Below are 17,372 nucleotides of genomic sequence, written 5' to 3' on the forward strand. Positions count from 1 at the left end.
TCTTATTAAATTTTGATTGCCAAACAAATACTATTCTGAGAAAAAAAAATCCATTCCAATTTTAGCTGCAATTGCTACATTAAATACAATGATTGGAGCTGTGTATTGATCGCATATAATTTATGAATAAGCCAAGCTATTTAAAAAAGAATATATATTTATTGTTCAGAGTATGGGCCAATTTTACAACAAAGTTGTACTCTGAAAAGCAGTTTGTATATAAGGCAAAACATTTTGTCTTAAAATGAATTCACTTGTTTTTGAATAATTTTAAAATGTTAACTTCAGGATTTTAATGGCCTAAATAAAGTTGCCATATTCTCCTGTCCTTACCCCACTCAGGGACAAGTGTCCCATGATTGTGAATGCATACTCACTCACGGATTCTGTGTCTCCCTCTCTCTCTGTTTCACCGCTGCTCACGCTCTGTCTCTGTCTCTCTCAAAAATAAACACTAAGAAAAAATTTAAACTTTGCAAAGACTCTTTTCCTTTGTTTCTACTCTTTTTTTTCATTCACTTAGGTAGTATTTTAGAAGAAAAGAAATCCAGGCCTCCCCAAATATTTTACATTTGTATAGTTTTATGTTGCCAAAATATTTTTCATGAATGTCCTTCATATCTTCCATTATGAAATCTAAATCCATAATAACATGAAAAAGTTAAAATGAAGTATAAAGTCTTCACTGGAAGCTCAGGAAGCAAGTGCCATGAATGTCTTGATCTTACGAGTCTATTCATTATTGATACACTTCTGTTACAAAGCCCTTCTTTAAAAATGCAAACCCTAAAGTTATTCTGACTTTGATATAAATTGATGTAATCAGATGGACTGGGTAGTCTTTCTAAACAACTACCCAATATTAGCTTCCCCTACTGTGGATGGAATTGTGTCCCCAAAAAGATCTATTCCAAGTTTTAACTCTCAGTATCTGTGAATGGGACTTTATTATTATGATTTTACATTTACTTATTTATTTTTGAGAAAGAGAGAAAGAACAAGCAGGGGAAGAGCACAGAGAGAGAGGGGGGCAGAGTATCCCAAGAAGGCTGCCCGCTACCAGAGCAGAGCCAGATGCGGGGCTTGAACTCATGAACCGTGAGATGATGACCTAAACTGAAATCAAGAGTCAGATGCCTAACTGATGGAGCCACCCAGGTGCCCCTTGTGAATGGAACTTTATTTGGGAAGAAAGTCTTTGCAGGTGAGATGAAGTTAAGACAGAGTCACACTGGATTAGGATGGGGCCTAAGTCCAATGACTTATGTTCTTATAAGAAGAGAAGACTTTGGAGACACAGAAGCACCCAAGGAAGAAGGCCATGTGAAGGCAGAGACAAACCAAGGAACATCCAGGATTGCTGGCAACTTCCAGAAGCTGGAAAAGACAAGGAAGGATTCTTCCTGGAGCCTTTGGAGGGAGCCTGGCCCCTGCCCATACTTTGATTTTGGACTTGTAACCTCATGAATTTTGAGAGAATGATTTCTATTGTTTTAAGCTATCTGGTTGTGGTGATTTGTTACAGCAGTCCTGGGAAGTTAACACTTCATTCATAGATTTAACTTTGATTTGGGTAAGGAGTTATTTGGGGGTAATGGTGGGATGCTACAGTGATGAATTCTTGATAATTCTTTTCATTTGGGAAATGGAAATTAAGGGCAGAGAGGAAGAAGTGAATTATCTTAAAAAATACATATATGTGTGTGTATATACGTGTGTGCATATGTACACACATATACCTCTTAAATATACACTGCTGAAAGCAGGTAGCCTATGTGTTCTCCTCTTGTTATTTTCCAACAGCCCAAAAGCTTAGGGGAGCAAAAGGGGGTCTAGACCTTGCCTACTACTCTCTTGGTCTTTTCCATTATATTCTAGTCATTCCGACCTTTTTTCAGTTCCTCCAAGTGTAATTCAATATGTAATTTCTATTGGCTTGTATGGCATATAAAATATTACTGTGTAGCTGGATGTGTGGGAGGAATATAAGCTTAAACTATTCTCTCTAGTGTAATTGGGAGATGTTTTTCCTTCAAATTTGGCATAATGGTGGAAAGCACATAAATTCTATATGCTATTTGATGTGGGTATCACACCCAACTACATTTATAAAATTTAAGTCAAATTCAGCGAGTCACATGTAATTATAAACCAAGTCATAAATTTAAGGCTGTTCACATATACAACTCTAAATTAAAGATGACTGTATTGTAGCAAAATGTGTCTCAAAGGTAGACTCATGGACCATTTGAGAGAAAGAATTTATAACGCTTCTTAAAGAGAAGCACCTGACCATGAAAATCTTACTGGCTACAAATAACCCAAAGCAATGATAGGTTCTAGGATTTGCATAAAAGAAAAAACACATGAGTATCAGAAAATTATCCCAGTAAGAAGATAACATCTTATCAGTTTATTCTGTTTAATGGTTATGACTTGATAATTAGGTTTTTTTTTAACTTAGATGAATTTAGTGCTTTGTTTATACACAAAGTTTTTCTAATATATCGTTCTTATTTTGGCATTCTAGTGAATATGATTATGATGTATTTCATCCTTTAAACTGCTCACTAGCATACATCATTTTCAAGAAATAAGGAATGATCTTTGCAAGAACACCACTACGTACTTCTATGTATAGATGTAATATTAGGAAGCTGTTATCTGCATGTAATTGAATAAATCAGGGGTGTTTCATTGTGTTTTACTGAAATGTTCTTCAATTACCTCTTGAGGCATTCGCCACCCACACATGCACTCACACACACTCATACACATACACCATATCAAATGAACTGAAATAACTTTTAATTACATCAAATATGTTTTTATATACATGCATTTCTTTATTCATCATACTCTAAAAAGATGAATTCCTGATGATACTAACCAGGTAGTAAAGCAGAATGGGGAAGGATAAAGACTGTTCCTCTACTCCTCAAGTCAAGGAGAAAAACTGTGATCTCCTTAATGAAATGATTGGTCATGTAATGAAATGTACGTTTTTTGTTCTTAACTTTTATAATTTAATTTTTTCGTTTCCTCTGAAAAACTATTCTTGAAAGTCTTTTGGTAAAATAAAACACATTCATACATATATGCATGAACTGGAAGATTATTTAGAGATTTATAAACTTAAAAATTTTCAGGATTAAGAATACTCCAATTAAAATTAAATTAGATATGAAATATTTAGTTATATTTAAGAATGCATAATTGGCTGTGATCATAAACAATTAATACTGAGTAGCAACCCCAATGCCATCTTTATTTTCCTTAACTTTCACTTTCATCCAAACACCAAGTCCTAATTCTAACTTTAATAAAGCTTTCCCCTCCTTTCAAGTCCAGTTCCATTACCACAACCAAGAACTCCTTCACTTAGACCAGGGCAATTAAAGTTTTTACACCTTCTGTGTTGTCACCAACGAAAACGTTTTAAAACACTGACAGACACTCAGGTTTAACTCATGCCATTCCACACTTCAAAAATTTTCAGTAGTTCCTTACTGCCTAGAAGCTAAAGTCCAAACAATTTAGCATGGAAAGAAAAACCTACAAATTTTAACTCCCATCTTCATTTCTGGGCTTAACTATCATGACTACTTGCTCTCTTGCAGTCAAACAGCGCTGTATTTCACTTGTCAATTATGTTATATCTTTAGAGATTTTCAGAGCTCTTGCACATATTTTTTCTTTGGCTTAGAATATCCTTTAAAACTTGTGAAGTTATGCTAATCCTCCAATGCACAACTCAAATCTTTCTCATTTTATAAAATTTCATAATTGAAGCCTCTATGCATTAATTCACATCAATGTCAAAGTATTTCCCTTACTTTACCTTGTATTGTAGTAACTGAGGTCTCAGTATTTTATTTTCCATTAGATTTTGATTTTTTAGGGCATTGGCTATATTATTTATGTTGTATTCTTGGAGCCTATAAACCACCTTAACCATGGGGCGCCCCAGTGGCTCAGTTGTTAAGCACCTGACTCTTGATTTTCGGCTTTGATACGATCTCACGGTTCATGAGATTGAGCCCTGCATTGGGCTCTGTGCTGAAATCATAATTTCCTTGCAAAAATGCGATTAAAAAGTTTTTAAATTATTTTATTTTATTTTATTTAAAAAAATTTTTTTTTAACGTTTATTTATTTTTGAGACAGAGAGAGACACAGCATGAACGGGGGAGGGGCAGAGAGAGAGGGAGACACAGAATCGGAAGCAGGCTCCAGGCTCTGAGCCGTCAGCACAGAGCCCGACGCGGGCTCGAACCCGCGGACCGCGAGATCGTGACCTGAGCTGAAGTCGGACTCTCAACCGACTGAGCCACCCAGGTGCCCCTAAAAAGTTTTTAAATTCTTTTAATAGTTTATTTATTTTAAGTAATCTCTACATCCTATGTGGGCTCAAACTCATGACCCAGAGATTTGGAGTCACATGCTCTTTTAACTGAGCCAGTCAGGCGCTCCTGCAGAAATTTTATAAGATGGTAAGAAATTACAGACATGGTCAAGCTCTTATGTGCCCTTTGCTATTGAAAACATTCCATGATTTTCCTTGGGAATGTTATTTTTCCATGTATATGTTAGTGGATGAGTTAAAAATCACTTTTCCCCTTTTGGTATTGGATTACAAATGAATTGAATCAATTTTCACTCCACTTTAGCATTTGCAGAATGAACTAATAAATATAAGAGGATTTATTGGTATTCCACTGACCTTTCTGCGGCAGACTGCATAAAAATCTCAAGGGCTAGCTTAGAGTTCAATTAATAAAGATTACACATAAAGTACAAGGTCACTTTGTTTTCCCTCCATTGAGTTTTCCAGTCTGTAGTTGATACTAATTACTAAACCTGCATGCAGGAATGCTGGATATTTTATCTTTGTATATTTTATATAAATTGGCTTTGGAAAAAATAGATCTGTGTCTGGATATCAAAAGGTAACCATATGATAAGGGCATTTTATTCTCCAAATACTTAAATAAATGGATTAGTATCAGGCAAAGAACAGAAACTTCAGTGTAAATTTTATATACCTGAGTGCGTAAATATGCAGAAACATTGTGATTTTGTTGCATTTTATCATTTTCCTATGATTTGGAAGGAGGCACTCCAAGTATCAAGTCTATGAATGGAAACATTGGCAACTGTTCTCTGAGAGGTGTTAATGAGATGCTGTTTTTGACATTTTAAAAAGAAATACAAAAGATGCAGTATAAGAGAAAGAAAAGAGAAATAACCGTAATAGCACATACAGTTTTAGCTTTAAAAGGATGAAATTATCTTTCCGTAATAAAACCAAGTCACATATTCCATATGCACATGAATTTAAAATAGTAAGAGTGTTCTAAGTGAGGCACAAAGAGGTGAACTGGCGCATCTATTCCCATGAATTGTTGTGAATTATTTTTGGTGATTTGCATCCTAGAATAAGCTCAGAGAAAACTGCAAACTTTATATAAGACTCTACATCCTGAGGTAACATATGAGAATATCTCTATTATTAACTCAACAGTTTGACAAATATTTACTGAATAACTACTATGCACAATGAGACGTTCTGAGAATGTAGACATAAAGGAAGCATAAAGGAAGACTCACTCTCTGAGGACTTCACAATACTTGGGAAGACAGGTACAAATGGAGATTTGGCATATTGTGGTAAGGACTCTGATAGGGACATGCATGAAATTTCAGGGGAACACAAAGTATTGATGTATAATTGAATCTCAGGGAAAGATTTCACAGATGATGTGCTGCCTCATCTGGATTATCTAGATTTCAACAAAGCATTTGAAATAATTCCTAACATCTTTGTGGTTGAGATGAGTATATGTGGATAGTGTTATTGTGCAGTCTGTTGAGCTTTTAGCAGATAAATCCTTCCTACCAAATAATACTGGTTAATATCTCCATGTCCAGTTGTAGGATGCCTCTGGTTTCTTTCATTGAATCTTTCTTTACATCATTTAAAAATATTTTTTAAAATGTTTATTTATCTATTTCTGAGAGTGAGCAAGAGCACATGAGTAGGGAAGCAGCAGAGAGAGAGGGGGAGGCAGAGAATCCAACTCAGGCTCCAAACCATCAGCACAGAGCCCAGCACAGGGCTCAAACCCATGAACTGTGAGATCATGATCTGTGCTGAAGCCGGATGCTCAACTGTGAGCCACACAGGTGCCCTTAAAAATTTTTTTTAATGTTTATTTATTTTGACAGAGAGAGAAATGCAGAGTGCAAGTTGGGGGAGGGGCCAAGACAGAGAAAGGGGGAGAAGCCCAAGCAGGTTCTGCAGCTGTCAGTGCAGAACCCAATGCAGGGCTTGAACTCACAAAACCTGAGATCATGACCTGAGTTGAAACCAAGAGTCCAACGCTTAACAGATTGAGCCACCCAGGTTCCTGTCTTTGTATCATTTTTAAATCAACTATTTGATGACATGATATTATTTGACATAGTTAAAAAATTTGGATATGATTTTAAATGTGGGGCTCAAGGTACTATGTCACATAATTGATTTTACAAAGAATTTCACAGACAAGAACAGTGGGTTGAAACTGACAAGGGGGGCGCTTGGGTGGCTCAGTCGGTTAAGCGGCTGACTTCGGCTCAGGTCATGATCTCACGGTCTGTGAGTTCAAGCCCCGCATCGGGCTCTGTGCTGACAGCTCAGAGACCGGAGCCCGTTTCGGATTCTGTGTCTCCCTCTCTCTCTGACCCTCCCCTGTTCATGCTCTGTCTCTCTCTGTCTCAAAAATAAATAAACGTTAAAAAAAAATTAAAAAAAAAAAAAAGAAACTGACAAGGGAATGAAATAGTAAAAGGACAGAGTTAGGTGTAAAATCCACTGAGGAAGTAGAGAAATGTAATGACTTTAGCTTAATAGATCTTCAGGTGACCAAGATCTAGAATTTTAGCTAAATGAGAGATCATTGTGACACATGGGTGATGCCAATGTTGCCTGGAACATTAATGAAAACTTGAAGTGTAGTAGAACTGTGTATTCCAAAGGGGAAAAAAGGCAACAGCTTAACCGTCTCTATTAGAAATGAAGAGCATTCAGTTTGGTATTATAAATGGTACAAAGTTGAAAATTATCAGAGAGCTGTGATCTAAAAAATTATAGGTTTTGAAAATCATGCTTTATAAATAAATGGTAAACAAAATGAAAGGTGTTTTGGAAAAGAGATCTCAGGGGCAGTAAAGGGTATCTGAAATAACTGATTATCCATTCTATCCATCCAGTCAATCTAGAAGTCTTATTTTTTTCTGTGTTTTCTATTTTAAATTAAAAAAAATTATTTATTTTTGAGAGAGAGAGAGAGATAGAGCATGGGTGCGAGAGGGGCAGAGAGAGGGAGGGAGACAAAGAATCTGAAACAGGCTCCAGGCTCTGAACTGTCAGCACAGAGCCCGATGCGGGGCTCAAACTCAGGAACATGAAGCGAAGTCAGATGCTTAACTGACTGAGTCACCCAGGTGCCCTATTTTAAAGTGTCATTGTTCCAGACACATGCTGAAAATAGGGAATGATTTCAACAAATAGCTGGCTCCCAAGAGCCCCTCACTCTAGCACAGTATGTCTATTCTTTAACTCAGGGCCTATGGACAGTACTTTGAAGGTCTGTTGCATGAACAGACCGGAAGTTGTATGAACAACTTTATATGCCATTACATTTTTTTTATGGAGGTGATTATCTTAAAAGGAATGGTGGCTGAAAAATATTTAGGAAACATTTGTTCAATGAAAGAGTCACAGATGCACGTGATGAGATACAAAATGAGAATAATTATGTAGGATATATAATTGGGGAGAAATATGAATTTTATTTTTTTTTATTCCAGAAGGAAGAAGTAGAGCTTTACCTAATTTCCTAAGATTACCTTTCATTGGAAGGTTTTATTTTTGGTAGTTGATTTATATAAAATTCTCTCATAGAATAGGAAATTGAATTATATTCTATCTTAAGGATTTTAATTTTTATTGTGTTTATTTTGTAATGTTCATTGAAAGTTATTTATTGTCAGCTTTCACTTTCTTCTCACTTCCTCTATATCACAAATGAACTAAAAGATGCCTTGGCCTATAATCTCTCCCCTATAAATTTTACTCACTAATTCATTCCCTCATGCACCAAACATCTTTTTAAACTGTCTTTTATATAGTGATATGCAGACAAATATTTAACAACCAACCCTCTGGGGAAAAAGATCCAATATGTAGTGCGTGGTGATTTCCACAGTGTAAATACTTCCACTAAGGCCAATTCCAAGTGACCGATATATGCCACTGAAAGCAGAGTTAAAACAGAGGCACACAGTTGGCCATCTTGAGCTAAGGAGCTGCTCCTATGATCACATCAGGGCTTGTATCATCCCAACAAGGTATTAGGTACCAGGTTATAAAGATGACTAAAACTGTTCCTGCTCTCAAGGAAGTCCCCTTCTACTAAGGATGAAGAGTATGCAATACATGATCATATACCTTTTATCCTCTGTAAGTTATATATTGGTTGACTGCATCCTCTACCTCTGTGGTTTTACCTCGGATGTCTTAAGCAAATTTTGGATGCTCTGAGCAGATTACCTCTATGAGTCTTATTTTCTTCAACTATCCTGGGGAAGGGGGAAGCCACTTATTCTATAAATATTTGTTAAGTGCCTATTACATACCATATAGTGTGCTATGCACTGTGGATATGCAAGGAACAAATGAAGTAAAATGTGTCCCCTCACTGAGCTTATAAACTAGAGGGAGGAAATGAATAATAAAGAAACAAATGAATAAAAGCTATAGTGTGCCATATTGTCTTAAATTCTAGGTAGAAAAATCAAACAGAAAAGAGGACTGAAGTGGAGTGGAGTTGTAATAGTTAAAGAAGGTCTGGAGAAGGTGGAAATTGACAAAGGATCAGAAGGAATGAGGGGCACAACCGTGCAGGTGGCTGGGAAGAGAATACTCAGGTAGAAGAGACAGCAAGTTCAGAGACCCTGAAAAGGAGCATGCCTGAGTTGCTGGAAGACCTAGGAGGAGGCTAGAGCAGAGAGAGTGGAAGTGAAGATGTGGAGATTGTAGATGAGATAGAGAGTTTCAGAGAGTGGTTGGGGGCAGATTAGAGAAATTGTCAAAACATTGTAAGGATTAGAGCTTTTCATTAGTAAGGTAGGAAGTCTCAGAAGGCTATGGGCAAAGGAGTGACATGGTCTGATTTATATTTTAAAATAACTGTTTTGCTATTTTGAAGATAGTCCACGGGGTAGCAAGGACAGAAGCTGAGAGATGAGTTGGGAAGCTAGTGTAATACTTCAGGTGAGGGAACCTGGGACCTTGGACCAAGGGTTAGAATGGTTGTGGTAAGAAATGGTAAGATTCTAGATAACTGGAAGGCAGAAGAAACTCGATCTGACACCCGGATAGATGATCTGGGAGAAGGAAAGGACCCAAGAATGCCTCCAAGTCTTTTAGCCTTTGCAGCTGGCTGTAGTTGCCATTTACTGAGTTAGCCCAGGGTTAAGGGTGATAAGATTTTCCATTTCATACATAACAAATTTGAGATGTGTCTTAGACTTTCAAGTGCAGGCATTATGTAAGTAGTTGGATGCATTATCCACAAGTGTGTGGCAGAAGTCTAGGCTAGATATATTTTATGAGTCATTAGAGAATTGATAATATCAGTAAACATATAGAGTGCCAGGTATCATTCTAAGCACTTTTACAGATATTAACTCATGTAACACTCCAACAATTCTATGGGATAGGTACTGTTATAATCCCAATTTTTATGGATGAGGTACCTGAAATGAGAGTGGATTGACTGTTAGCTAAGTGTACACATCTAACATTAAAAGCAGTTGAGCTGGGATTCAAAGAGAGTCGGGCCCAAAGAGCTGTGTTCTTAGCCACAACACTCAACATGGAATCACCAATGGAAGGACTGCTAAAAGCCAGAGTAGGTGAACACTTAGAGGCTATGGAGATGAGGAGAACCAATAAAGCAGATGACAAAAAGTTGCCTTTGATACACAAGGAAAATCAGAAATGCACAGTGTCCTGGATGACAAGAGACGGAAGGTTTGAATTTGTGAAGAGGAATTAGCTTTGTCAAATGCTGCTGAAAATTCAAGTAAAACGAGGACTGAATCTTTGCCTGGATTTATCAACGTAGCAGCTGTTGGTACACAAGACACAACAACTATAGCAAATGATGGGACAAGCCTGGTTGAGTTGTGTTCAAGGAAGAGAGAGAGGAAAAGAGTCACAATCAGGCAGTGTAGACATCTTTCTAGAGGAGTTTTCTGTAAGGAGGATCAGACAAATGATGATGTGAGCTAAAGGGAAATGAAAGGTATAACATATAATAATAATAAATAATAATTGTGAGCTAAAGGGGAATTAAAGGTATAACAAATAATAATAATAAATAATAATTTGTGATGTGTTGAACCAGTTTTTATACAGTAAATGCTCATTAAAGATGCTCTTTAACATTCTTTTGTTACAATATAGCTTTTAGTGTTTATTCTGTATGTATGTGGGTGTCTGTGTGTGTGCACACACACACACGTATGCATGTGGGTGAAGGGTTAACAGAGGAGTTCACAGATGACCTGACAGTGGAACTAATGTAATAAATAAGAATTCACCACATATCACAAAAAGAACATGGGTGTTTCAGGCAGAGAAGAGTCTCAGCAGAAGCATGGGGTGATAAAAGGCATGGAGTGTCACCTGAAACACAGATCAGTATTAGAATTAAAAAGAGGCTTTATATCTCCTCGTCTGAAACAGTTTCTCATGATGTGTTACATAAAAAAAGAATTCCCTGTTCAAATACCTTCCGGGAAGTGCTGAGTTAAGTGATGAAAAAAGCAGGGCTTCTTTTCTAAAAAGTTTCTCAGAGCTTTTTAAGTATGTGACACACAGCATTTCCAAAGGTTGTTTGACCTTGGGATCTTTCACAGAACAGCATCAAACGTGAGGGAACACTGGCTTCGAGTAGAAAGGCATACTGTTTTACAGGCTCATTAGGTTCACCATAACTTATATACTTGGCTTGCAGTGCAGCAAACCAGGGCTTAGGGGTCATACAGATCTGGGTTTTAATTCTGGCTCTGTCACCATGTAACCATAGTGGGCTTTTTAACTCTTCTGTCCTTTAGTTTATTCATTTGTAAACCCTGGAATGCTAATGTGTATCTTCCTCTGAAAGACTGTTACACAGATTAAGATAATGTGTGTTAAGTCCCTGGTACCATCAAATAGGCTTGATCCATGGAAGTCGATGGTACTATGCTTCGTATAGTGGTACCATGATACTGGCTTCTGCCTTGCACTGTAGCATGTTGGCAAAGTCTATTTCCTCCACATGGAAAGTTCTCTGAAAGCAGAGTTTGTTTTCTATTTATCATGTGCCTCACAGTGCATGTTCCATGGCTTACACATACATGATACTCAATAAATGTTTGTTAAACTGAAAGAACAAAAGTGTTGAAAAGAGCTGCCATGATGTTTTTATTTGCTCTCCATTAAACAGCTGCTAAAAGCTGTTAAAAGCTCCAGTGAGTTTGGAAACTCACTTTTTGTGGCTCCTTAACCACTTAATATCTTTCAAGCCCCTTTCACTTTTTCCCTTAGGAAGAGTGATAATTATGTGCTCATAAATAACAGAGACATAAAAAAAGGCAAATTTCAGTGTTGGTTTTTGTTGCAGAGATCTTTTGTTATATATCCTAATTTGTAATACACAATTTATTAACTCTGCTATGCAGTTTCTTAACATACATTTATGTGTTTATTGCCAAGATTGGAATATCCCTCCTACTTGCCTGGAACACGATCCATCCAATCCCCATAGTTCTAGATGTGTTGTCAATCACAGCACCCATTCCCTCTCATCTAGGTGAGACACCTAAACTGCATTTAAATGTATTAGTTACATGGGAAAGATAAATGAGAGCATAGAATAATCCACAGAAAGAAAAATGATCCAAAGGTATTACAACCCAATAAGCAAATTTTATGAAAGGAGATCTTGGTCAATTCACTCACCAATTTACTAAATACTTGGTAAACACCTGTAATGCGCAAGAATTGTAGGAAGTTCTGGGGATACATTGGTTAGAAAACAAGTGTGGTCTCTGATTTTATGTGGAAGAGGTTAAAAGCCTAACGAGAGGGCAGATATTAATCATACAAACTCACAAATAAATGAGAAATGACTGATCTAGTGCCCCAGATGGAAGGGATTGTATGGAATACTACAAGGATAAAATAGAAGAATAAAATGTGTCTTCCGAATAAATAAGGAATGGGATAAGAGATGAAATTATGTAAAAGAGAGGTAAGATGTCCGAAGGAAGAAACAGCGTACTTTGCACTTTGTACGCTGTACTTCTGGCCTAAATGCAGGAATATGGACTAGATTAATCTAGATTAATCTTCTAGACTGAAACAACAACAGCAAAAAGAAAGAGGAAGAAATACATCAAACGACAGTTTAGACATTAGGTATCAGCCAAGAAAAGACAGTGATCCCTGAAAGAGGGGAAGAAAGCAAGTACTATAACTTCCTCCAGATTCCTGCTAGGTGAAAGGTTGCAGGTTGTAGCACAAAGAGGGGGAACCCAGGCAGAGCTTGGTGGTTTTCCAGAGTTAAGGAGACAGTTAGGAGTTCAGGGAGGCCAATAGGTTAGAGTTCTCTGGGAAGATTATGTGAAAGGAAAGAACTCCATAGCAAATATCTGGAAATATGCAGACGACTCTCTCAGTTAACTACTAATCATGAAATGTGTATGAGCAAAGTCTCCATGGTGGGCGGCAGGGGGATCACCCAAAAAGAAGAGAGGGAACAATCTCATATATGGCCACAAATAGTTTGTGTTTCACTAGACAGAATGAAAAAAATCTCATAAATCATGGGGCATTGTGAAGATTATTCAAAAAAGCATTAGGGGGCACCTGGGTGGTTCAGTCGGTTAAGTGTCTGATTTCAGTTCAGGTCATGATTTCATGGTTTGTGAGTTCGAGGCCCACATTGGGCTCTGTGCTGACAGCTCGGAGCCTGGAGCCTCCTTCAGATTCTGTGTCTCCCTCTCTCTCTGCCCTCCCCTGCCTGTGCTCTGTCTCTCGCTCTTAAAAATAAACATTGACAAAAACAAAAACAAAACTGGGAACAAAATTAGTCCTTGAATAAAAGCTGTTCTACTCTCATCTAACAAAGAGACATGAAAGCAAACCTCAAAAGGGAAAAGTGAAACAGTTTTCCAGTAACTTAGATGTGCTCCAGAATAAAGCTCAACAATATTTATAGACAAACAAAAATATTCAGCATCCAACAAAGTAAAAATTTATAGTACATGACTTCCAATAAAAAATAACAAAGAACGCAAGGAAGCAGTAAAGTAAGATGTCTCATATATTTAAAAAAAGATAAGGAAATAACTGAGCATGTTAGAAACATGGAAGATTTTTTTTAAAAGACTCACATCTAACTTCTAGAGATAAAACTCCAGTTTCTGAGATGAAAAAAATATGCACTAAATGAAATAAACCACAGATTCGATACTGCAGAAGACAGATGAGTGGAACTGAAGATATAACAATAGCAACTCTTCAGCATAGAATGCAAAGAGAGAAAAATGAATAAGCCATCAGAGGCTCTGAGAAACTTTAAGGCATCTAATATACATGTAGTAGGAGTCCCAAAAGGAGGGAAATACAGAAAAAATTTTTGAAGAGATATGAATGAAAATTTTTGAAATGTGATGAAAGCTATAAAATCTAGAGAACCAATAAGTCCAATGAATTCCAAGTACAAAAAAGATGAAGGAAACTGTACCAAGGTACGTTACAATGATAATTCTTAAAAATGAAATGAGAAGGTTTTAAAACAAAGAAATAGACATTTTCAAGTATCAAGAATAAAAATAAGGCAGCTCTTCCTGCCCATGGGTTCAGTTCCTGTGCTTTAATAAAATCACCTTTTGGCACCAAAAGTGAAAGAATAAAAATAAGAATTATAGCAGATTTCTCACCTGAAACACGAAAACCCAACAACATTGGAGAAATTCTTTAAAGCACTAAAAAACAGAATCCATTACTTAGAAAAACTATATTTGAAAAATAAAGACAAGATATTTTCTAAGAGATATAAAAGCTAAACCCTCACCATTAACATATCTTTATTGCAAGATACATTAAAGGAAGTCTTTCAGCAGAAAAAAAAATGATCCCAGATGAAAACTTGAAGCTATACCAAAGTATGAAAAATATCAAAAGTAATAAATACATACGTAAATAAAAAATAATTTTCTTTAATTTTAACCTCTATAAAGAATTAAGCAGCAAGCTAAAAAGCAAAAAGCTAAAAAGCCAAGATAAAATAGACAACAAAATACATGCAAATAATCCAAAAGGAGGCAAAACGTCAACTTTAGTTTCTGAGTCTCTAAGAGTGGCATTTTTCTCCATCAAAGAAACCAGGGTTGAATTTTGAAAAAATTGGTATGACAGGAAGAACAAAAGCTAAGAATTGATCTTCACCCACATGCATAATTGTTTGGCTCCTTTCTGATCACCATGTGTTGAGAAGGCATGTGTCTCTCTGCCAGTTATATGGAAGGCGCAGGTGCTAATCAAAAATTGGCAGGCTGCATGCTCCTGACTTGCAGGAAACCTATACTCTGTGACAACAGGGTCCTGCTGCTACCATGTGCCTTGTAATACCTGAGTGCAGAGAGTTTGTTCTTTTAGTGTGAGGGCTAAAAAAGGGAAGCCAACTAGAGGGAAGGATTAGCTGAGAAAATGCAAGGGTTCTTAATGGATCAATATTTCTTAGTTTGGATTAAAGGTTAGAAACAAAGTCAAGTACTCTGTGGTCAGACTGAGCTTTTCATAAGAAAAGATAAATGGGTTCCGAGTTTATGCTAACTCCAAAATCAAAGTTCAAATGGATTATATTTCCTAATTATGAAAGGCAAAACCAAGTAGCCAATGGAAGAAAATATAGGAGTATATCTTTGTGACCTTAAGATGGGGAACTTCTTAAACAAATTACATATAGTACAACCAAAGGTAATAAACTAATAAATTGATTGTCTGTATCAGAAAAAAAATAACTAATTGATTGTCTATATCAAAATTAAGGATTTCTGCTTAAAGACAAAGTTAATAGGTGACAACTGAGGAAAAAGAATTCCTAAGTCTAAATCTGACACCCAATGCATGTTTATAATGGAAAAAAAATAAAAACTGTGAATCCAAATTAACAGAAGGGAAGGTAACAAATATGTGGAGATAAATAAAAATGAAAGGAACACTGAACATGTCAAATCACAAGATTAGAAATTTGAAAATACTAAGTATTAGTGTATAAAAGGCATATTTTGTCTTCTCTGGAGAAGAAGCCATATTAAGTGTATGCATACAACCTAAGATTCAGAAGACTACATACCCTGGTTTGCCTAAGTTCTGCTTCATGCTGCATTTAGTAATTTTTAATAATGCCTTCTTACACTCTCAAAGTTAATTCAGTACAAACAGTAAGTTATAGGATTGCCCTAGTAATGGCCAAGCTATTCAACACTTGAGTTTCTCAGGGAAACTCATACAGGTCTACAAGAGGATATGTATGAATATCAACCATCACTGTGCTGTTTATAATAGCTGGAAACTGAAGGAAACCTGGATGTCCATCTCTAGGGGAATAACTAAAAAAACACTTAAAGACTGAAAGCCATGAAATTCTATCAAACAATTAGAAACACTACACTAAATATATATTGTGAAGGTAGAATATATTTATAGCTGTACTGGAAAACTATTTCAGGAGCATCAGAGTGTCTGGTTTTTACTCTTGGTCAAGATAGGGTAATGGGATTTATGATGTATTGGAGACCTTCAGGATCAGTTTCTTCACTGATGGTTGCAACTAGTCTACTGGGGTTTGAAATGCCTGGTTTGTGTATGTGTCCAAATCAGAATTACCCTTAATTGTTCATTGCAATATAGGCTTTTCTTAGCATATTCCTCAAAACTACCCATTACCCAGTTCAAAAGCCACTTCCATATTTAATACATTTGTTACAGCAGCACCACATTTCTGGTACCAACTTCTGTCTTATTCAGTTTGGGCTGCTATAATAGAAAACCATAGACTGGATGCACTTATGAACAACAGAAATTTATTTCTCACAATTCTGGGGGCTGAAAGTCTGAGATGAAGGTGCAGGCAGATTTGGTGTTTGGTGAGAGTTGATCCTGGTTCACAAACAACAATAACAACAAAAACAACAACAAACAAAACAATCAATTACCAAAGGGACATAAAATGGCTTCCCTGGCATCTTCTATTTCAAGCTTTCCAGATAATGTGCCATGCACATGGGGTGTCTCTGGGACCTCCAGTGATTTCCTGCATTCTCTTTCTGTGATTGTACTTGTATATATTGCATTTAAATGAAAGTCTTAGATGAATGTGCTCTGTGGAGTCTGATGAGTCTTTTCAAATAGCCAAACAAAGGAAATCTTTACATACATTCCACTACCTGGGTAGATCTTTTTAGTAAAAAAGGAACTGAACAAAATATTATACTATACATCATAATATATCATATCTTTTTGTAAGTTAATTTAAAAATATGCACACACACAAAACTATATATTTTGCAAGAACACATATATAACCAGAGATGCACGGCATATATCAAGGATTAAAGTGAGTATCTATGGGGAGTGGGAAGAAACAAATAGGGATCAGTGATCAGAACAATGCAGATACTGAGGACCATAATGTGGTGATAAGTATGAGTAATGTAATCAGAATCTGGGGCTTCTAAGGTAATTTCTATGATTTACAAACCCAAATCCTCTCCACTGAGTAAGTTTTATGACTTTTCTACTACTAGTCAACTTAGTCTAATTTCTTTTTTTTATTTATTTATTAATTTTGAGAGAGAGAGAGAGGGAAAGAGAGAGAGCAGGAAGGGCCAAGAGAGAGGGAAAGAGAGAGAATCCCAAGCAGGCTCTGCACTGTCAGAACAGGGCTCCATGCCGGGCTCCATGAGGGGCTTGAACTCACAAATTGTGAGATCATAACCTGAGCCAAAGTCAAGAGTTGGGTGCTTTAACCAAATGAGCCACTCAGGCACCCCAGCTTAGTCTAATGTCTATGGGACATGTGTTTGTATCTGTTAAGTGTCTAATTTGTTTAAAGTTGAGTATTAGGGCAGTCAGTCCCAAATGTGTGTATAATACAATGAACTTTGCATTCTAAAAAATTATTACTCAGCTTAAAATCCAGCTAGGGTCAAGCTTTGATAAGTGTATTGATAAACTCTGGGAAGTTTAGATAAGCATTTTTCAA

At 36.5% G+C, this 17,372-nt stretch overlaps 1 protein-coding gene across 5 annotated transcripts in view; it reads right to left on the bottom strand.

The window, feature by feature from the left end:
• FUT9 (fucosyltransferase 9) overlaps nt 1–17,372 on the bottom strand; it is a 197,192-nt gene that overhangs the window by 109,599 nt on the left and 70,221 nt on the right. Inside the window, exon 2 of one of the 5 annotated variants that reach the window (XM_019442883.2) lies at nt 10,661–10,738. The exons of the other annotated variants lie outside the window; for them this stretch is intronic. The gene's annotated coding sequence lies outside the window, so the exon portion shown is untranslated. The remainder of the gene's footprint in view (nt 1–10,660; nt 10,739–17,372) is intronic. 5 annotated transcript variants of the gene reach the window in all.

The sequence above is a fragment of the Panthera pardus genome, unplaced genomic scaffold, assembly GCF_024362965.1.
Source record: "Panthera pardus isolate Hobbes unplaced genomic scaffold, ASM2436296v1 HiC_scaffold_17, whole genome shotgun sequence".
Lineage (NCBI taxonomy): Eukaryota > Metazoa > Chordata > Mammalia > Carnivora > Felidae > Panthera > Panthera pardus.